This window comes from Stenella coeruleoalba (genome assembly GCF_951394435.1).
Source record: "Stenella coeruleoalba genome assembly, chromosome: 15".
Classification (NCBI taxonomy): domain Eukaryota; kingdom Metazoa; phylum Chordata; class Mammalia; order Artiodactyla; family Delphinidae; genus Stenella; species Stenella coeruleoalba.
The window spans coordinates 32,146,810-32,169,247 of NC_137161.1; the positions used below are offsets into that span (position 1 = coordinate 32,146,810).

Genomic DNA, 22,438 nt, shown 5'->3' on the forward strand with positions numbered 1-22,438 from the left:
GAGCTCGCGGCAGGGTTCAGGAGGTCGGGGTCGCGGGGACATGGCTCTGGGGTCCAGTTGGGGGTGGTATCTCCGGGGCCCAGGAAGGAGAGCGCGGGGGTTGCGCACGTCCGCAGCCCTCGCAGGGCTGGTTGCGGGGTCCTACGCCAATCCACTTCCCCGAGGCCTTCCTGGGTGTGAAGACGTCGAGACCCCGGAAAGACTCCTCAGAGCGTGACTTAGCCTCTCTGAACTTCTTTAAAATGTTATTTGGGGGCTGGAGGTGTAACAAGACAAGGCCATGTGATTTGCCTGTTAGGAGATTTAAACTCCTTCTCGAAAGTTAAATCTGTTGGCTTTAAGCAGAGAAGTCTCTTAATTCATGTAGTCAGCAGGTGTTGGAAGGTATATTCCCCAAAGATGGGCTTGTTTACTGCTTCAGATGTGGGCGTTGATGGGGTAGAGGAGGAGGGTAGAACAGAGGCCATCTTGGCAGGGACGTAGCTGGTTGGGGTTGAGATACGAGGGCAGCAGACTTAATTGGTTGAAGTGAAAGGTTGTGTAAGGGAGTTGAGGAAGGTGAGGAGTCATTATGTTACTGTGGACGTTGAATGACAGCATAAACTTAGTGGTAGTATTTCGAGCCTGGAGTTAGTGGTCAGGAGCAGTGTTATTTGGTAAATTGATCTGACAGTGATGTGTAGACTGGACTGAGGGAGCATGGACCAGAATGAAACAGATTGGCTGACTCGCGGGTTGCCAACAGGTGACCTGCAGTTGTTTTCTTTGGTCCCTGTGTTGCTTTAAAAACCAGAATATTTCTCCCAACAGTCTGAATTTATTGCCTATTTTGGATCATTGGAAGATCTGCCATCACATTCCCACCTGATTAACGTTTGGCTGGAACTGAGGAACAGCTGTTCCCACCAATCCCTGTTGCTCTACACCAGGTCCACAGCACCCATTTATGTAGCTTTCCATTTTTGGTAACTGGAGGAAAGGAACATTAGGGAGATATCAGGAAGGAGGAAGGCACAAGATTAGGTGTCAGGGTGTCAACAGCAGTTATACTGGAAGGATGTTTTGGGTATGGGATGTAATGGGATTTTAAACAATTTTTTTGGTTATGACAGTGGATCACCCAAGGAGAACTCTCCATACTGATGTTTACAATATGTTTTGGAGAAAATTTAGGGCTTGGGTGCAAGTTTAGGAGTCGCTTACAGAGACAAGGTACTTTGAAGTTTCTACTCTTCCCATTAAATACCCTAGCTGGGCCTGGGGGAGTTTACAGATATTTGGAGGCTGTGTAGCCCTGTTTAAGGGTGAGAAATCAGACTTGATGTTAATGGGACTTTGTTGTTTTAGAAGGTGTGAGAAGAGGTAGAAAAAAAGAAGGCATTATACCTAATGGGCTGTACTTTTGAAAAGCTATTTGTAATAATTAGACTTACTCAGCGGTAAAAACAAGCAAAGCCACATACCCAAAAACCATGAGATTATGAGGTGAAACAGTTTCTACCCTCCCCACCTAACTACTTGGATCCATCTCCCAGACAAAAGTGCCAGTTGATTCTTTTTTTTTTTTACTTCTTTATTAGAGTATAATTGCTTTACAATGGTGTGTTAGTTTCTGCTTTATAACAAAGTGAATCAGTTATACATATACATATGTTCCCATATCTCTTCCCTCTTGCGTCTCCCTCCCTCCCACCCTCCCTATCCCACCCCTCCAGGCGGTCACAAAGCACCAAGTTGATCTCCCTGTGCTACGCGGCTGCTTCCCACTAGCTATCTACCTTACATTTGGTAGTGTATATATATCCATGCCTCTCTTTCGCTTTGTCACAGCTTACCCTTCCCCCTCCCCATATCCTCAAGTCCATTCTCTAGTAGGTCTGTGTCTTTATTCCTGTCTTACCCCTAGGTTCTTCATGACATTTTTTCCCCTTAAATTCCATATATATGTGTTAGCATACGGTATTTGTCTTTCTCTTTCTGACTTACTTCACTCTGCATGACAGACTCTAGGTCTATCCACCTCATTACAAATAGCTCAATTCCGTTTCTTTTTATGGCTGAGTAATATTCCATTGTATATATGTGCCACATCTTCTTTATCCGTTCATCTGATGATGGGCACTTAGGTTCTTTCCATCTTCGGGCTATTGTAAATAGAGCTGCAATGAACATTTTGGTACATGATTCTTTTTGAATTATGGTTTTCTCAGGGTATATACCCAGTAGTGGGATTGCTGGGTTGTATGGTAGTTCTATTTGTAGGTTTTTAAGGAACCTCCATACTGTTCTCCATAGTGGCTGTACCAATTCACATTCCCACCAGCAGTGCAAGAGTGTTCCCTTTTCTCCACACTCTCTCCAGCATTTATTGTTTCTAGATTTTTTGATGATGGCCATTCTGACTGCTGTGAGATGATATCTCATTGTAGTTTTGATTTGCATTTCTCTAATGACTAATGATGTTGAGCATTCTTTCATGTGTTTGTTGGCAGTCTGTATATCTTCTTTGGAGAAATGTCTATTTAGGTCTTCTGGCCATTTTTGGATTGGGTTGTTTGTTTTTTTGTTATTGAGCTGCATGAGCTGCTTATAAATTTAGGAGATTAATCCTTTGTCAGTTGTTTCATTCGCAAATATTTTCTCCCATTCTGAGGGTTGTCTTTTGGTCTTGTTTATGGTCTCCTTTGCTGTGCAAAAGCTTTGAAGTTTCATTAGGTCCCATTTGTTTATTTTTGGTTTTATTTCTATATCTCTGGGAGGTGGGTCAAAAAGGATCTTGCTGTGATTTATGTCATAGAGTGTCCTGCCTATGTTTTCCGCTAAGAGTTTGATAGTTTCTGGCCTTACATTTAGGTCTTTAATCCATTTTGAGCTTATTTTTGTGTATGGTGTTAGGGAGTGATCTAATCTCATACTTTTACATGACCTATCCAGTTTTCCCAGCACCACTTATTGAAGAGGCTGTACATTCCTGCCTCCTTTATAAAAGATAAGGTGACCATATGTGCATGGGTTTATCTCTGGGCTTTCTATCCTGTTCCATTGATCTATCTTTCTGTTTTTGTGCCAGTACCATACTGTCTTGATTACTGTAGCTTTGTAGTATAGTCTGAAGTCAGGGAGCCTGATTCCTCCAGATCCTTTTTTCGTTCTCAAGATTGCTTTGGTTATTCGGGGTCTTTTGTGTTTCCATACAAATTGTGAAATTTTTTGTTGTAGTTCTCTGAAAAATGCCATTGGTAGTTTGATAGGGATTGCATTGAATCTGTAGATTGCTTTGTGTAGTAGAGTCATTTTCACAATGTTGATTCTTCCAATCCAAGAACATGGTATATCTCTCCATCTATTTGTATCATCTTTAATTTCTTTCATCAGTGTCTTATAATTTTCTGCATACAGGTCTTTTGACTCCTTAGGTAGGTTTATTCCTAGATATTTTATTCTTTTTGTTGCAATGGTAAATGGGAGTGTTTTCCTGATTTCACTTTCAGATTTTTCATCATTAGTGTATAGGAATGCCAGAGATTTCTGTGCATTAATTTTGTATCCTGCTACTTTACCAAATTCATTGATTAGCTCTAGTAGTTTTCTGGTAGCATCTTAAGGATTCTCTATGTATAGTATCATGTCATCTGCAAAGAGTGACAGCTTTACTTCTTCTTTTCCGATTTGGATTCCTTTTATTTCCTTTTATTCTGTGATTGCTGTGGCTAAAACTTCCAAAACTATGTTGAATAAGAGTGGTGAGACTGGGCAACCTTGTCTTCTTCCTGATCTTAGTGGAAATGCTTTTAGTTTTTCACCATTGAGGATGATGTTGGCTGTGGGTTTGTCGTATATGGCCTTTATTATGTTGAGGAAAGTTCCCTCTATGCCTACTTTCTGCAGGGCTTTTCTCATAAATGGGTGTTGAATTTTGTCGAAAGCTTTCTCTGCATCTATTGAGGTGATCATATGGTTTTTCTCCTTCAATTTGTTAATATGGTGTATCACATTAATTGTTTTCCGTATATTGAAGAATGCTTGCATTCCTGGAATAAACCCCACTTGATCATGGTGTATGATCCTTTTAATGTGCTGTTGGATTCTGTTTGCTAGTATTTTGCTGAGGATTTTTGCATCTATGTTCATCAGTGATATAGGCCTGTAATTTTCTTTCTTTGTGACATCCTTGTCTGGTTTTGGTATCAAGGTGATGGTGGCCTCGTAGAATGAGTTTGGGAGTGTTCCTCCCTCTGCTGTATTTTGGAAGAGTTTGAGAAGGATAGGTGTTAGCTCTTCTCTAAATGTTTAATAGAATTTGTCTGTGTAGCCATCTGGTCTTGGGTGGTTGATTCTTAAGTACTTTCCCATCCGTTGTTGTAGGTAGGGAGGATATGAGGAACTATCCAGCTAAAGTTACCTTAATTTTTTACAACTGCACTTAAACTGCTTCTATGATGACAGAATGCCTGGGGCTTAGAGGTTCACTAAGTGCTTGTTGCTCTGCTCCACAAACACAGCACCTACTTGCCTTCTGTTAAAAGCCTAATGTAGTCCATTAGCCCAGAACAAGACAGTTGCTCCATTGCTCAATATTTCTGATTATCATGCATGGGATTTCAAACTTCCATGATTCTGGCTTTGCTGATATTCTTAGGTTAAAATTTAAGAAAATTAGAAATAATAAAACAAGGATATCTTTTTAGGGAAATAAATGGTGAAATGGGAACTTTCTTATTTTATAGTAGAAGAATTCAGAAAACAGTATTAGGTCAATTCATTAAAAGAACTGGAACAAATTTGAAAGATTTAAAAAAATGTTTCAGTTGCTTAACTGTTGTGGCAAAGTGTCTTACAAATAAGCAGACAAAATAATCTGGGGAATGTGTTTATTATAAAAGTCAGAAGGTATTTTGTTACATTTAGCATCCTAGAATGGAATTGTCAAAGCCAGTTGCTAATAAAGGAAACGTTTTCCTCTGGGAACCGTGCTTATAATTTTAAATTCCAAAAGCACAGTGTTGTTGCCAAACTAAGAAACTTGGAATTTAAGCTTTGGAAGTGGTCTTCCTGCCACCGATCCATGTTTTTCCAGTGGTGCTTAGGAAAGACAAGAATGAAATGTGGGCCAAAAGATTGCCATCATAAAATTTATGATTGGGTTGGCATTTCAGGAGACTTTGAATGCATCTAGGAAACTTTTGAAATGACTCTCCTAACTAATTTCACAGTACAAATAATCACCCTTTAAGCTGTTTGAAAAAAATGTGCATCACTATTTCTGATTTGTGCACTCTGCTGTCTTTCCTGGGATCCACACAGGTGAAGTGTATTGAATTCGTTAGTTTTGCAGAGAGCTTGCTGAGTAATTCTGCTGGACACAGCTTCTTAACCTGCTCCCTGTGCTGTGACAGCCTTCCCAGCCTTCCTGACTGGTGCTAGAGGCTGCTGGGGGTGACAGAGCACAGCCTTTCACTTACAGACTGCCTCTGGTTTGGAAAAGAGACTCCTGACTGTTAATTTTGCCAGGCTCTCCTTGGAAGAATACTGATTTGTTCCTGGGGTTGGGCTGAGTTCCTGCCTTCCATGCCTTGCCACGCAGTGGTTGCTTGGTTGGGGCAGTGATGTGGTGCCAACCAGGGCAGACCTGGTCCCCATTAGGCAGCTTGCCCTGCCAGTCCATGATCTTTGTTCTTGTGCTGTTTGCCTCATCAGTGGGGATGGCATAGGGCCCACTCAGTTGAGTGACCTTTTAAAGAAAGTTAAACTTTATGTTATCTTGACTAGACAGTGCGTGCGTGGTTCAGAATTTGAAAGGTGCAGAGCGTACACTGTGAACGTCTCCTTGATGCCTCCCTGGTTCTCCTCCCCAGCAGCAGCACACCCCTGCCAGGGTGCTCACAAGCATCTGCTGCTGGTGTGAAAGGACCTGAACTGTCCTTTGGATTTGTTGCCCTTTGGCAGCAGCTCTTTTATATTAGAGTCACCACAGGGCCAGCCTGGGGCTTCTCTGTGAAGACTTTGCTGCGTTTTTGAAAGAGCTCTTGAGACCTGGGATTTACTGGCAACATTCTCTGCCCTTGCGTGAGATTTTGAGAGGATATCTCTCACTGACTTGGATCCCTCAGTGGACGACTCTCAGAGCCTTGTCCCCACAGTCTGTGTCCTGCTAGTCCTGTGGTTTCGGTGATCTGCAGGAAATTCCTAGGTATACGTCCCTCAGTCAACGCAAACTTAGTTTGTCTCAAATTTGACTTTTCTCGTTTTAGACGTTGACCTTCCTCCTCCCGTCTGCTCTGCTCCAGCTTGAAATCCGTTAGTCCCTGTGTCTCTGCTCCCTCATCCAGTCCAGGTCACAGGTTCTCATCAGATAACACCTGGATTCCTTATCTGTTGCTTTGGCGTATTTCAGATAGTTCAGGACTTGATGCCTGAACTGTTATAAATCCTTCTAATTGAGCTCCCTCCCTTCAGGATTTGTTCTCAGCCCCTTCTAGTCCACCTGACCTTTCTTTGTACAATTCTGAAACTTCCCTATGAGTTACAGAAGGGAAAAAAATTTTTAGCCCCTGTTTCAGATCTCTTAAATTTGGTCCTTTATGGCCTTGTTTCTTAACCAGCCCCTTTTCCTGCTTGGAGCCTCTGTGACTTGGATCTTGGCTCTTGCTATTTCCAACCGTAGGAAATGTGCTCATTTTCTGTCACCCCTCTTTCCACCTCTACCTATTTAAGTCCTATTTTCTCAAAGTCCATTTTAGATCTTCCCCATTTCAATACTTCATCAGGCATGTATGTATTGTAGAAATCACAGGAATGTGTGCAAATGAGAATGAAATCCACCTACAATCCCATCATTCAGAGAAACAACCATTGTTCAAATGCATATCCCTCCTGTGCAGATTGCTACGTGGCTGTAATGCTACCATGCATGGTCTGATAGCTTGCCTTTTTTTCTTTATTAATTGAAATATAGTTGATTTACAATGTTCTGTTAGTTTCAGGTATACAGCAAAGTGATTCATAAATCTATACTTTTTTTTTAAATTAATTTTTATTATTTGGGTGCGTTGGGTCTTTGTTGCTGCATGTGGGCTTTCTCTAGTTGTGATGAGCGGGGGCTACTCTTTGTTGCGGTGCGTGGGCTTCCAATTGCGGTGGCTTCTTGTTGCGGAGCATGGGCTCTAGGTACACGGGCTTCAGTAGCTGTAGCGCACAGGCTCAGTAGTTGTGGTTTGTGGGCTCTAGAGTGCAGGCTCAGTAGTTGTGGCACACGGGCTTAGTTGCTCCGCGGCATGTGGGATCTTCCCGGACCAGGGCTCGAACCCGTGTCACCTGCATTGGCAGGCGGATTCTTAGCCACTGCGCCACCAGGGAAGTCCCTATGAATTTTTTACATTCCTTTCCATTATAGGTTATTAGAAAATGTGAAATAGAGTTCCCTGTGCTATACAGTAGGTCCTTGTTGTTTATTTTATATATGGTAGTGTGTATCTGTTAATCCCAAACTCCTAATTTATCCCTCCTCTCCTCCCTTCCCCTTTGGTAACCATAAGTTTGTTTTCTGTATCTGTGAGTCAGTTTCTGCTTTGTAAATAAGTTCATTAATATTATTTATATTATTTTTTTAGATTCCACATATAAGTGATATATGATATTTGTCTTTCTTTTTCTGACTTATTTCACTTAGTATGATAATCTCTCGGTCCATCCACGTTGCTGAAAATGGCATTATTTCATTCTTTTTTATGGCTGATTAATATTCCATTGTATATACGTAACACATCTTCTTTATCCATTCATCTGCCAACGGACATTTAGGTTGCTTCCACGTCTTGGCTATTGTAAAGCTGCAGTGAACATTGGGGTGCATGCATCTTTTTGAGTTAGAGTTTTTGTCTTTTCCAGATAAAGCCCAGGAGTGGGATTGCTGGATAATATGGTAACTCTGTTTTTAGTTTTTTAAGGAACCTCTATACTGTTCTCCATAGTGGCTGCACCAGTTTACATTCCCACCAACAGTGTAGGAAGGTTCCCTTTTCTCCATACCCTCTCCAGCATTTATTATTTTTAGACTTTTTGATGATCGCCATTCTGAATGGTGTGAGGTGATACCTCATTGTAGTTTTGATTTGCATTTCTCTAATAATTAGCAATGTTGAGCATCTTTTCATGTGCCTGTTGGCCATCTGTATGTGTTTTTTGGAGAAATGTCTATTTAGGTCTTCTGCCCATTTTTTGATTGGGTTTTTTTTTGATATTGAGCTGTTTGTATATTTTGGAAATGAAGCCCTTGTCAGTTGCATGGTTTGCAAATATTTGCAAATATTTTCTCTCATTCTGTAGGTTGTTTTTTCATTTTGTTTATGGGTTCCTTTGCTGTGCAAAAGCTTATACCTTTGACTAAGTTCCATTTGTTTATTTTTGCATTTATTTCTTGCCTTGAGAGACTGATCGAAGAAAGTATTGCTGGGATTTATGTCAGAATTTTTGCCTTTGGTCTCTATCAAATTACCCATGACATTTTTTTTTAAATTTTATTTTATTTATTTATTTTACAGCAGGTTCTTATTATCTATTTTATTTTTTATTTTTTATTATTTTGCGGTACACGGGCCTCGTCTCACTGTTGTGGCCTCTCCCGTTGCAGAGCACAGGCTCCAGACGCACAGGCTCAGTGTCCATGGCTCATGGGCCTAGCGGCTCCACGGCATGTGGAATCTTCCCAGACCGGGGCACGAACCCGTGTCTCCTGCATCAGCAGGTGGACTCTCAACCACTGCGCCACCAGGGAAGCCCTAGTTATCTATTTTATACATATTAGTGTATACATGTCAATCAAAGTCATCACACCACCCCCGCACACACCCCCCCCCGGCACTTCCCCCCTTGGTGTCCATACGTTTGTTCTCTACATCTGTGTCTCTATTCCTGCCCTGCAAACCGGTTCATCTGTACCATTTTTCAAGGTTCCACGTATATGCATTAATATACGATATTTGTTTTTCTCTTTCTGACTTACTTTGTATGACAGTCTCTAGATCCATCCACATCTCTACAAATGACCCAGTTTCGTTCCTTTTTATGGCTGAGTAATATTCCATTGTATATATGTACCACATCTTTATCCATTTGTCTGTCGATGGTATTGCTTCCATGACCTGGCTATTGTAAATACTGCTGCAGTGAACATTGGGGTGCATGTGTCTTTTTGAATTATGGTGTTCTCTGGGTATATGCCCAGTAGTGGGATTGCTGGGTCATATGGTAATTCTATTTTTAGTTTTTTAAGGAACCTCCATACTGTTCTCCATAGTGACTGTATCAATTTACTTTCCCACCAACAGTGCAGGAGGATTCCCTTTTCTCCACACTCTCTCCAGCATTTGTTGTTTGTAGATTTTCTGATGATGCCCATTCTAATTGCTGTAAAGTGATACCTCATTGTTGTTTTGATTTGCATTTCTCTAATAATTAGTGACGTTGAGCAGCTTTTCATGTGCTTCTTGGCCATCTGTATGTCTTCTTTGGAGAAATGTGTATTTAGGTCTTCTGCCCATTTTTTGATTGGGTTGTTTATTTAATATTGAGCTGTATGAGCTGTTTATATATTTTGGAGATTAATCCTTTGTCCGTTGATTCATTTGCAAATATTTTCTCCCATTCTGAGGGTTGTATTTTAATCTTGTTTGTAGTTTCCTTTGCTTTGCAAAAGCTTTTAAGTTTCATTAGGTCCCATTTGTTTATTTTTGTTTTTATTTCCATCACTCTAGGAAGTGGATCAAAAAAGATCTTGCTGTGATTTATGTCAAAGAGTGTTCTTCCTATGTTTTCATGCAAGAGTTTTATAGTGTCCAGTTTTACATTTAGGTCTTTAAACCATTTTGAGTTTATTTTTGTGTATGGTGTTAGGGAGTGTTCTAATTTCATTCTTTTACATGTAGTTGTCCAGTTTTCCCAGCACCACTTATTGAAGAAACTGTCTTTTCTCTGTTGTATATCCTTGCCTCTTTTGTCATAGATTAGTTGACCATAGGTGCGTGGGTTTATCTCTGGGCTTTCTGTCCTGTTCTGTTGATCTATATTTCTGTTTTTGTGCCAGTACCATATTGTCTTGATTACTGTAGCTTTGTAGTATAGTTTGAAGTCAGGGAGTCTTGATTCCTCCAACTCCGTATTTTTTTCCTCAAGACCACTTTGACTATTTGGGGTCTTTTGTGTCTCCATACAACTTTTAAGATTTTTTGTTCTACTTCCGTAAAAAAACAAAAATGCCACTGGTAATTTGATAGGGATTGCATTGAATCTGTAGGTTGCTTTGTGTAGTATAGTCATTTTCACCATATTGATTCTTCCAGTCCAAGAACATGGTATGTCTGTCCATAGGTTTGTGTCATCTTTGATTTCTTTCATCAGTGTCTTACAGTTTTCTGAGTACAGGTCTTTTAACTCCTTAGGTAGTTTTTTTTCCTAGGTATTTTATTCTTTTTGTTGAAATGGTGAATGGGATTGTTTCCTTAATTTCTCTTTCTGATCATTTGTTGTTAGTGTATAGGAATGCAAGAGATTTCTGTGCATTAATTTTGTATCCTGCAACTTTACCAAATTCATTGATTAGCTCTAGTAGTCTTCTGGTAGCATCTTTAGGATTCCCTATGTATAGTATCATGTCATGTGCAAACAGTGACAGCTTTACTTCTTCTTTTCCAATTTGTATTCCTTTTATTTCTTTTTCTTCTCTGATTCCTGTGGCTAGGACTTCCAAAATTATGTTGAATAATAGTGGTGAGAGTGGACATCTTTGTCTTGTTTCTGATCTGAGCGGAAATGCTTTCAGTTTTTCACCGTTGAGAATGAGGTTTGCTGTGGGTTTGTCATATATGGTCTATGTTGAGGTAGGTTCCCTCTGTGCCCACTTTCTGGTGAGTTTTTATCATAAATAGGTGTTGAATTTTGTCAAAAGCTTTTTCTGCATGTATTGAGATGACCATATCCTTTTTATTCATTTCGTTAATATGGTGTATCACATTGATTTATTTGCATATATTGAAGAATCCTTGTATCCCTGGGATAAATCCCACTTGATCATGAAGTGTGATCCTTTTAATGTGTTGTTGGATTCTGTTTGCTAGTATTAGGTTGAGGATTTTTCATCTGTATTCATCAGTGATATTGGTCTGTAATTTCCTTTTTCTGTAGTGTATTTGTCTGATTTTGGTATCAGGGTGATGGTGGCCTCATAGAATGAGTTTGGGAGTGTTCCTCCCTCTGCAATTTTTTGAAGAGTTTGAGAAGGATGGGTGTTAGCTCTTCTCTGAATGTGTGATAGAATTCACCTGTGAAGCCATCTGGTCCTGGACTTTTGTTTGTTGGAAGATTTTTAATCACAGTTTCAATTTCATTACTTGTGATTGGTCTGTTCACGTTTTCTATTTCTTCCTGGTTCAGTCTTGGCAGGTTATACCTTTCTAAGAATCTGTCCATTTCTTCCAGGTTGTCCATTTAATTGGCATAGAGTTTCTTGTAGTCGTCTCTTAGGATGCTTTGTATTTCTGCGCTGTCTGTTGTAACTTCTCCTTTTTCATTTCTAATTTTATTGATTTGAGTCCTCTCCCTCTTTTTCTTGATGAGTTTGGCTAAAGGTTTATCAATTTTATCTACTCAGAGAACCAGTTTTTAGTTTTATTGATCTTTCCTGTTGTGTTCTCTGTTTCTATTTCATTTATTTCTGCTTTGATCTTTATGATTTCTTTCCTTCTACTAACATTGGGTTTTTTTTGTTTTTCTTTCCCTAGTTACTTTAGGTGTAAGCTTAGATTGTTTATTGGAGATTTTTCTTATTTCTTGAGGTAGGCTATAAACTTTTGCTATAAACTTCCTTCTTAGAACTGTTTTTGCTGCATCCTATAGGTTATGGATCGTCATGTTTTCATTGTAATTTGTCTCTAGGTATTTTTTGATTTGCTCTTTGATTTCTTCAGTGATTTCTTGGTTATTTAGTAACGTATTGTTTAGCCTCCATATGTTTGTGTTTTTTATGTTTTTTTCCCTGTAACTGATTTCTAATCTCATAGTGTTGTGGTTGGAAAAGATGCTCGTTACGATTTCAGTTTTCTTAAATGTACCGAGGCTTGATTTGTGACCCTAGATGTGATCTATCCTGCAGAAATTTCTGTGTGCACTTGAGAAGAAAGTGTAATCTGCTGTTTTTGGATGGAATGTCTTAGAAATATCAAATAAATTTATCTGGTCTATTGTGTAATTAATTTTATTTATTTTTATTTAATTTTATTTATTTTTGGCTGCATTGGGTCTTTGTTGCTGCGCGCGAGCTTTTTCTAGTTGTGGCGAGGGGGGCTACTCTTCGTTGTGGTGCGTGGGCTTCTCATTGAGGTGGCTTCTCTTGTTGCAGAGCATGGGCTCTAGATGCACGGACTTCAGTAGTTGTGGCATGTGGCTCAGTAGTTGTGGCTTTCAGGCTCTAGAGCACAGGCTCAGTATTTGTGGCACACGAGCTTAGTTGCTCCGTGGCATGTGGGATCTTCCTGGACCAGGCCTCCAACCCGTGTTCCCTGCATTGGCAGGTGGATTCTTAACCACTGCAGCACCAGGGAAGCCCGATTGTGTCATTTAAAGCTTGTGTTTACTTATTATTTTTCTGTCTGTATGACTTGTCCATTGGTGTAAGTGAGGTGTAAAGTCCCCCACTACTACTGTGTTACTGTTGATTTCCTCTTTTATAGCTGTTAGCAGTTGTCTTATTTATTGAGGTGCTTCTATGTTGGGTGCATATATATTTATAATTGTTATATATTTTTCTTGGATTGATCCCTTGATCATTATGTAGTGTGCTTCCTTGTCTCTTATAACATTCTTTATTTTAAAGTCTATTTTATCTCATATGAGTATTGCTACTCTTGCTTCCTTTTAATTTCCATTTGCATGGAATATCTTCTTCCATTCCCTCACTTTCAGTATGTATGTGTCGCTAAGGTCTGAAGTGGGTCTGTTGTAGACAGCATATAGATGGGTCTTGTTTTTGTATTCATTCATCAATCCTGTGTCTTTTGGTTGGAGCATTTAATCCATTCACGTTAAAGGTAATTATCGATATGTATTTTCCTCTGACCATTTTCTTAATTGTTTTGAGTTTGTTTTTGTAGGTCCTTTTCTTCTCTTGTGTTTCCCACTTAGAGAAGTTCCTTTAGCATTTGTTGTAGAGCTGGTTTGGTGGTGCTGAATTTTCTTAGCTTTTGCTTCTCTGTAAAGCTTTTGATTTCTCCATCGAATCTGAATGAGATCCTTGCTGGGTAGAGTAATCTTGGTTGTAGGTTCTTCCCTTTCATCACTTGAAGTATATCATGCCACTCCCTTCTGGCTTGTAGTTTCTGCTGAGAAATCAGCTGTTAACTTAACTTTATGGGAGTTCCCTTGTATGTTATTTGTCGTTTTTCCCTTGCTGCTTTTAATAATTTTTCTTTGTCTTTAATTTTTGCCAGTTTGATTACTATGTGTTTTGGAGTGTTTCTCCTTGGGTTTATCCTGTATGGGACTCGCTGAGCTTCCTGGACTTGGGTGGCTGTTTTCTTTCCCATGTTAGGGAAGTTTTCGACTATAATCTCTTCAGATATTTTCTCTGGTCCTTTCTCTCTCTCTTCTCCTTCTGGGACCCCTATAATGCAAATGTTGTTGCGTTTAATGTTGTCCCAGTGGTCTCTTAGGCTGTCTTCATGTCTTTTCATTCTTTTTTCTTTATTCTGTTCTGCAGCAGTGAATTCCACCATTCTGTCTTCCAGGTCACTTATCCATTCTTCTGCCTCAGTTATTCTGCTATTGATTCCTTCTAGTGTAGTTTTCAGTTATTGTATTGTTCATCTCTGTTTGTTTGTCCTTTAATTCTTCTAGGTCTTTATTAAACATTTCTTGCATCTTCTTGATCTTTGCCTCCATTCTTTTTCTGGGGTCCTGGATCATCTTCACTATCATTATTCTGAATTCTTTTTCTGGAAGGTTGCCTATCTCAACTTCATTTAGTGTTTTTTCTGGGGTTTTATCTTGTTCCTTCATTTGGTACATAGCCCTCTGCCTTTTCATCTTGTCTGTCTTTCTGTGAATGTGGTTTTTGTTCCACAGGCTGCAGGATTGTAGTTCTTCTTGCTTCTGCTGTCTCTGTGTTTGTTCTTTAATTCTTCTAGGTCTTTGTTAAACATTTCTTGCATCTTCTTGATCTTTGCCTCCATTCTTTTCCCAAGGTCCTGGATCATCTTCACTGTCATTATTCCGAATTCTTTTTCTGGAAGGTTGCCTATTTCCACTTCATTTAGTTGTTTTTCTGGGGGTTTATCTTGTTCCTTCATCTGGTACAAAGTCTTCTGCATTTTCATTTTGTCTGTCTTTCTGTGAATATGGTTTTCCTTCCACAGGCTGCAGAATTGTAGTTCTTCTTGATTCTGTTGTCTGCTCTCTGGTGGATGAGGCTAACTAAGAGGCTGTGCAGGCTTCCTGATGGGAGGGACTGGTGGTGAGTAGAGCTGGGTGTTGCTCTGGTTCCCAGAGCTCAGTAAAACTTCAATCTGCTTGTCTGCTGATGGTTGTTTGGCCTGAGGTGACCCAACACTGGAGCCTACTTGGCTCTTTGGTGGGACTACTGGGAGGGCTCATGTGAAGGAGTACTTCCCAGAACTTCTGCTTCCAGTGTCCTTGTCCCCATGGTGAGCCACAGCCACCCCCTGCCTCTGCAGGAGACCCTCCAATACTAGCAGGTGGGTCTGGTTCTGTCTGCTGTGGGGTCACTGCTCCTTCTCTTGGGTCCCAGTGCGCACACTACTTTGTGTGTGCCTTCCAAGAGTGGAGTCTCTGTTTACCCCAGTCCTCTCGAAGTCCTGCAGTCAAATCCCACTAGCTTTCAAAGTCTGATTCTCTAGGAATTCCTCCTCCCATTGCTGGACTCCCAGGTTGGGTAGCCTGATGTGAGACTCAGAACCTTCACTCCAGTGGGTGGTCTTTTGTGGTGTAAGTGTTTTCCAGTTTGTGAGTCAGCCACCCAGCAGTTATAGGATTTGATTTTATTGTGATTGCATCCCTCCTACCATCTCATTGTGGCTTCTCCTTCGTCTTTGGATGTGGGGTATCTTTTTTGGTGAGTTCCAGTGTCTTCTTGTCTTTGATTGTTCAGCAGTTAGTTGTGATTCCGGTGCTCTCTCAAGAGGGAGTGATCCCATGACGTTTTTACGGAACTAGAACAGAATAATCCTAAAATTCGTATGGAACCGTACAGGACCCAGAATTGCCAAAGCAATCCTGGAGAAAAAGAACAAAGTTGGAGGCATAACCCTCCCAGACTTCAGACAATACTACAAAGCTACTGTAACCAAAACAGTGTGGTATTGGCACAAAAACAGATATATAGATCAATGGAACAGAATAGAGAGCCCAGAAATAAACCCACGCACCTACAGTCAATTAATCTTCAACAAAAGAGGCAAGTATATACAATGGAGAAAAGACAGTCTCTTCAAGTAGTGTTGGGAAACCTGGACAGCTATATGTAAATCAGTGAAATTAGAACACTCCCTCACACCATACACACGAATAAACTCAAAATTGCTTAAAGACTTAAATATAGGGACTTCCCTGGTGGTGCAGTGGTTAGGAATCTGCCTGCCAATGCAGGGGACGTGGGTTTGAGCCCTGGTCTGGGAAGATCCCACATGCTGTGGAGCACCTAAGCCCGTGAGCCACAAGTACTGAGCCTGCATGCCACAACTACTGAAGCCCGTGTGCCTAGATCCCATGCTCCCCAACAAAAGAAGCCATTACAATGAGAAGCCTGTGCACCGCAATGAAGAGTAGCCCCCACTTGCTGCAACTAGAGAAAGTTTGCACACAGCAACGAAGACCCAATGCAGCCAAAAAAAAAAAAAAAAAAAAAAAATTAAAAATCTGTTGGGGGAAAAAAGACTTAAATACAAGATATGACATCATAGAGCTCGTAGATGATAGCTTGCCTTTTTATGCTGTCAGGAACTTTTTCCCACATCGTTAAGGTTCATAAAGGTTCTTTTCAAACAGTATTTCAAACTTTTTTTTTTAATTATGAAAGGCATAGGTGAAAACAAAAGATAATCATTGTAAAAGCACAAAAAAGAAATCACTGTAATCCTGCCACTCAGAGATAACCACTGTTAATATTTATTTTTATACACACTGCGCATTCCTGCACTATGTGTACTATTGTAACTCACTTTTAACAGAAGAATATGCCCTAAATATAGTTCAGGTCTTTAAACATTTTGACCTGTTATCATTTTTAGTGGTTTTGTGTCATTTTGCTGAGGCTGTACCTTAACTTATTGAACCAATCAGGCGTTTAAGTTGTTTTAAGTTTTTTGCTGTTTTAAGCAAGGTGTAGCAACTACCCTCGATATAACACACACACACACACACACACACACACCTTTCTGCACATGCATATTCTTAGATAAGTTCTATGTTTAGAACTACCAACTCAAAAAGGATGTACATTATTTAAGCTTTTGTTACAAATAATATATTTTCTTCTGCAGTAAATTTGTAGTCACCGTAACTGCATGAGAGTATTTGACCTTGTGGTCTCCCCCCAGAAAGGAATACTGAGTATTCACTTGTTTCTTGATTTTAGGAGAGGAATTTTGGCCTAGTGGTTACAAGCACAAATCCTCAAGTTGGACTGCTTGGTTTATAACTTGACTCTACCACTAATGTGCTTAAGTTTTCTCACCTCAACAATAGGGCTTAGAGTGGGGTTGTTCTGAGGCATTATGCCTTTCTTGTATGAACTGTACCTTTGAGTAACCAAATAGTTGATTAAAAGTTTCTCTTTATAGAATAATTGGAAAAAGAGTAATAGAATATTAATATTTCCACACCCCATTGGATTAATTGAAATGAGGCAATAACCATCAGTGCTACTACCATCACAGACAACCAGTTATTGTGTATTTCCTGATGGAAGTATACGTACAATACTACTGATGGAGGAATCTTGTCAAAAAAATCATACCCCAAACTCTTCAAGACTCTAGTTCTAACTGCTAGTTTACAGGAGATTCAAGGAACGATGAGAAACAGCACTGGACAAATGACCTGGTAGCTGTAGAAAATAAATGGCAAGGAGACCCACCTCCCCCACTTAAAAAAAAAAAGGGGGAGGGGGAAGCAATAGATATAGATATATGGAGGATAAAACCTACAGATTAGAAGACTTAAGACAGATTAATGATTTCTGGACCTTATTTGGATCCTGATTCAATCAAACTGCTATAAAGAGAAAAAATGAAATTATTGGGTAAATTCAAATATTGGATACTTAATATAAAGGAATTGTTAACTTTTCAGATGTGATATAATGGTATTGTGATGTTAAGTCCCTATGAAAAAGCACTAACTATAAAGGAAACAATTGAGAATTCGAGCTACATTAAAATTGAGAAATTCTATTTACTGTGCTATTAAGAGAGTGAAAAGGAAGGCCACAGACAATATTTATAAAAAAAAATCTGACACAGGACTCATATCCAGAATCTATAAATAATTCCTACAAAATGAATTTAAAAAAGGAAACTCAGTAGAAAAATGGGTACTTCAAATGGTCAGTAAATATATCCAATGTCATTAGTCATCAGGAAAATCAAAGCAAAACTCACAATAAGATACCACTACACACCCACCAGAATGGCTAAAATTAAAAAGACTGAAAATACTAAGGTTTGACATACTTACTAAGGGGGTAGTGCGCCACGGCTAGCCGGAAGGGAGTCCGGGAAAAAGTCTGGACCTGCTGAAGAGGCAAGAGACTTTTTCTTCCCTCTTTGTTTCCTGGTGGGCGAGGAGAGGGGATTAAGAGCGCTGCTTAAAGGAGCTCCAGAGACGGGCGCGAGCCGCGGCTAAAAGCGTGGACCCCAGAGACGGGCATGAGATGCTAAGGCTGCTGCTGCTGCCACCAAGAAGCCTGTGTGCGAGCACAGGTTACTATCCACACGCCCCTTCTGGGGAGCCTGTCCAGCCCGCCACTGCCAGGGTCCCAGGATCCAGGGACAACTTCCCCTGGAGAACGCACGGCATGCCTCAGGCAAGACAGAAAAACACACAGCAGATGAAGGAGCAGGATAAAAGCCCACCAGACCTAACAAATGAAGAGGAAATAGGCAGTCTACCTGAAAAAGAATTCAGAATAATGATAGTAAAGATGATCCAAAATCTTGGAAATAGAATGGACAGAATGCAAGAAACATTTAACAAGGACCTAGAAGAACTAAAAATGAAACAAACAATGATGAACAACACAATACATGAAATTAAAAATACTCTAGGGCTTCCCTGGTGGTGCAGTGGTTGAGAGTCCACCTGCTGATGCAGGGGACACGGGTTCGTGTCCCGGTCCAGGAAGATCCCATATGCCGCGGAGTGGCTAGGCCCGTGAGCCATGGCCGTTGAGCCTGCGCGTCCGGAGCCTGTGCTCTGCAATGGGAGAGGCCACAGCAGTGAGAGGCCCAGGTACCGCAAAAAAAAAAAAAAAAAACCCTAGACGGGATCAATAGCAGAATAACTGAGGCAGAAGAACGGATAATTGACCTGGAAGATAAAATAGTGGAAATAACTACTGCAGAGCAAAATAAAGAAAAAAGAATGCAAAGAAGTGAGGACAGTCTCTGAGACCTCTGGGACAACATTAAATGCACCAACATTGAATTATAGGGGTTCCAGAAGAAAAAGAGAAAAAGAAAGGGACTGAGAAAATATTTGAAGAGATTATAGTTGAAAACTTCCCTAATATGGGAAAGGAAATAGTTAATCAAGTCCAGGAAGCACAGAGAGTCCCATACATTATAAATCCAAAGAGAAACACGCCAAGACACATTTATCAAACTGTCAAAAATTAAATACAAAGAAAACATATTAAAAGCAGCAAGGGAAAAACAACAAATAACATGCAAGAGAATCCCCATAAGTTTAACAGCTGATCTTTCAGCAGAAACTCTGCAAGCCAAAAGGGACTGGCAGGACATATTTAAAGTGTTGAAGGAGAAAAAGCTACAACCAAGATTACTCTACGCAGCAAGGATCTCATTCAGATTTAATGGAGAAATTAAAACCTTTACAGTCAAGCAAAAGCTGAAAGAGTTCAGCACCAGCAAACCAGCTTTACAACAAATGCTAAAGGATCTTCTATAGGCAAGAAACACAAGAGAAGGAAAAGACCTACAATAACGAACCCAAAACAATTAAGAAAATGGGAATAGGAACACACATATCGATAATTACCTTAAATGTAAGTGGACTAAATGCTCCCACCAAAAGACACAGATTGGCTGAATGGATACAAAAACAAGACCCATATATTTGCTGTCTACAACAGACCCACTTCAGACCTAGAGACACATACGGACTGAAAGTAAGGGGATGGAAAAGATATTTCATGCAAATGGAAATCAAAAGAAAGCTGGAGTAGCAATTCTCATATCAGACAAAATAGACTTTAAAACAAAGACTATTAGAAGAGACAAAGAAGGACACTACATAATGATCAAGGGATCGATCCAAGAAGAAGATACAACAATTGAAAATATTTATGCACCCAACATAGGAGCACCTCAATACATAAGGCAAATACTGACAGTCATAAAAGGGGAAATCGACACTAACACATTCATAGTAGGGAACTTTAACACCCTACTTTCACCAATGCATAGATCATCCAAAATGAAAATAAATAAGGAAACACAAGCTTTAAATGATACATGAAACAAGATGGACTTAATTGATATTTATAGGACATTCCATCCAAGAACAACAGAATACACATTTTTCTCAAGTGCTAATGGAACATTCTCCAGGATAGACCATATCTTGGGTCACAAGTCAAGCCTTGGTAAATATAAGAAAATTGAAATATTTTCAAGTATCTTTTCCGACCACAATGCTATGAGACTAGATATCAATTACAGATAAAGATCTGTAAAACATACAAAAACATGGAGGCTAAAAAATACACTACTTAATAACGAAGTGATCACTGAAAAAATCAAAGAGGAAATAAAAAAAATACCTAGAAACAAATGACAATGGACACACGACAACCTAAAATCTATGGGATGCAGCAAAAGCAGTTCTAAGATGGAAGTTTATAGCAATACAATCCTACCTTAAGAAACAGGAAACATCTCGAATAAACAACCTAACCTTGCACCTAAAGCAATTAGAGAAAGAAGAAAAAAAAACCCCAAAGTTAGCAGGAGGAAAGAAATCATAAAGATCAGATCAGAAATAAATGAAAAAGAAATGAAGGAAACGATAGCAAAGATCAATAAAACTAAAAGCTGGCTCTTTGAGAAGATAAACAAAATTGATAAATCATTAGCCACACTCATCAAGAAAAAAAGGGAGAAGGCCCATCAATAGAATTAGAAATGAAAAAGGAGAAATAACAACTGATACTGCAGAAATACAAAAGATCATGAGAGAATACTACAAGCAACTCTATGCCAATAAAATGGACAACCTGGAAGAAACGGACAAATTCTTAGAAATGCACAACCTACCAAGACTGAATCAGGAAGAAATAGAAAATATGAACAGACCAATCACAGGCACTGAAATTGAAACTGTGATTAAAAATCTTCCAACAAACAAAAGGCCAGGACCAGATGGCTTCACAGGCGAATTCTATCAAACATTTAGAGAAGAGCTAACACCTATCCTTCTCACACTCTTCCAAATATAGCAGAGGGAGGAACACTCCCAAACTCATTCTACGAGGCCACCATCACCTTGATACCAAAACCAGACAAGGATGTCACAAAGAAAGAAAATTACAGGCCAATATCACTGATGAACATAGATGCAAAAATCCTCAGCAAAATACTAGCAAACAGAATCCAACAGCACATTAAAAGGATCATACACCATGATCAAGTGGGGTTTATTCCAGGAATGCAAGCATTCTTCAATATACGGAAAACAATCAATGTAATAAACCATATTAACAAATTGAAGGAGAAAAACCATATGATCATCTCAATAGATGCAGAGAAAGCTTTTGACAAAATTCAACACCCATTTATGATAAAAACCCTGCAGAAAGTAGGCATAGAGGGAACTTTCCTCAACATAGTAAAGGCCACATATGACAAACCCACAGCCAACATCGTCTTCAATGGTGAAAAACTGAAAGCATTTCCACTAAGATCAGGAACAAGACAAGGTTGCCCACTCTCACCACTCTTATTCAACATAGTTTTGGAAGTTTTAGCCACAGCAATCACAGAAGAAAAGGAAATAAAAGGAATCCAAATCGGAAAAGAAGAAGTAAAGCTGTCACTGTTTGCAGATGACATGATACAATACATACAGAATCCTAAAGATGCTACCAGAAAACTATTAGAGCTAATCAATGAATTTGGTAAAGTAGCAGGATACAAAATTAATGCACAGAAATCTCTGGCATTCCTATACACTAATGATGAAAAATCTGAAAGTGAAATCAAGAAAACACTCCCATTTACCACTGCAACAAAAAGAATAAAATATCTAGGAATAAACCTACCTAAGGAGACAAAAGAGCTGTATGCAGAAAATTATGACACTGATGAAAGAGATTAAAGATGATAGAAATAGATAGAGAGATATACCATGTTCTTAGATTGGAAAATCAACATTGTGAAAATGACTCTACTACCCAAAGCAATCTACAGATTCAATGCAATCGCTATCAAACTACCACTGGTAGTTTTCACAGAACGAGAACAAAAAATTTCACAATTTGTTTGGAAATACAAAAGACCCCGAATAGCCAAAGCAATCTTGAGAACGATAAACAGAGCTGGAGGAATCAGGCTCCCTGATTTTAGATTATACTACAAAGTTATAATAATCAAGACACTATGGTACTGGCACAAAAACAGAAAGATAGATCAATGGAACAGGATAGAAAGCCCAGAGATAAACCCACGCACATAGTTCACCTTATCTTTTATAAAGGAGGCAGGAATGTACAGTGGAGAGAGGACAGCCTGTTCAATAAGTGGCGCTGGGAAAACTGGACAGGTACACGGAAATGTATGAGATTAGATCACTCCCTAACACCATACACAAAAATAAGCTCAAAATGGATTAAAGACCTAAATATAAGGCCAGAAACTATCAAACTCTTAGAGGAAAACATAGGCAGAACACTGTATGACATAAATCACAGCAAGATCCTTTTTGACCCAACTCCCAGATAAATGGAAATAAAAACAAAAATAAACAAATGGGACCTAATGAAACATAAAAGCTTTTGCACAGCAAAGGAAACCATAAACAAGACCAAAAGACAACCCTCAGAATGGGAGAAAATATTTGCGAATGAAGCAACTGACAAAGGATTAATCTCCCAAATTTATAAGCAGCTCATGCAGCTCAATAACAAAAAACAAACAAC

General features: G+C 39.5%; 1 protein-coding gene across 1 annotated transcript in view; it reads left to right on the plus strand.

Annotated features, from left to right (window-relative positions):
* Positions 1-22,438, plus strand: part of CDS2 (CDP-diacylglycerol synthase 2) — a 64,355-nt gene that overhangs the window by 487 nt on the left and 41,430 nt on the right. The gene's annotated exons all lie outside the window — the stretch shown is intronic.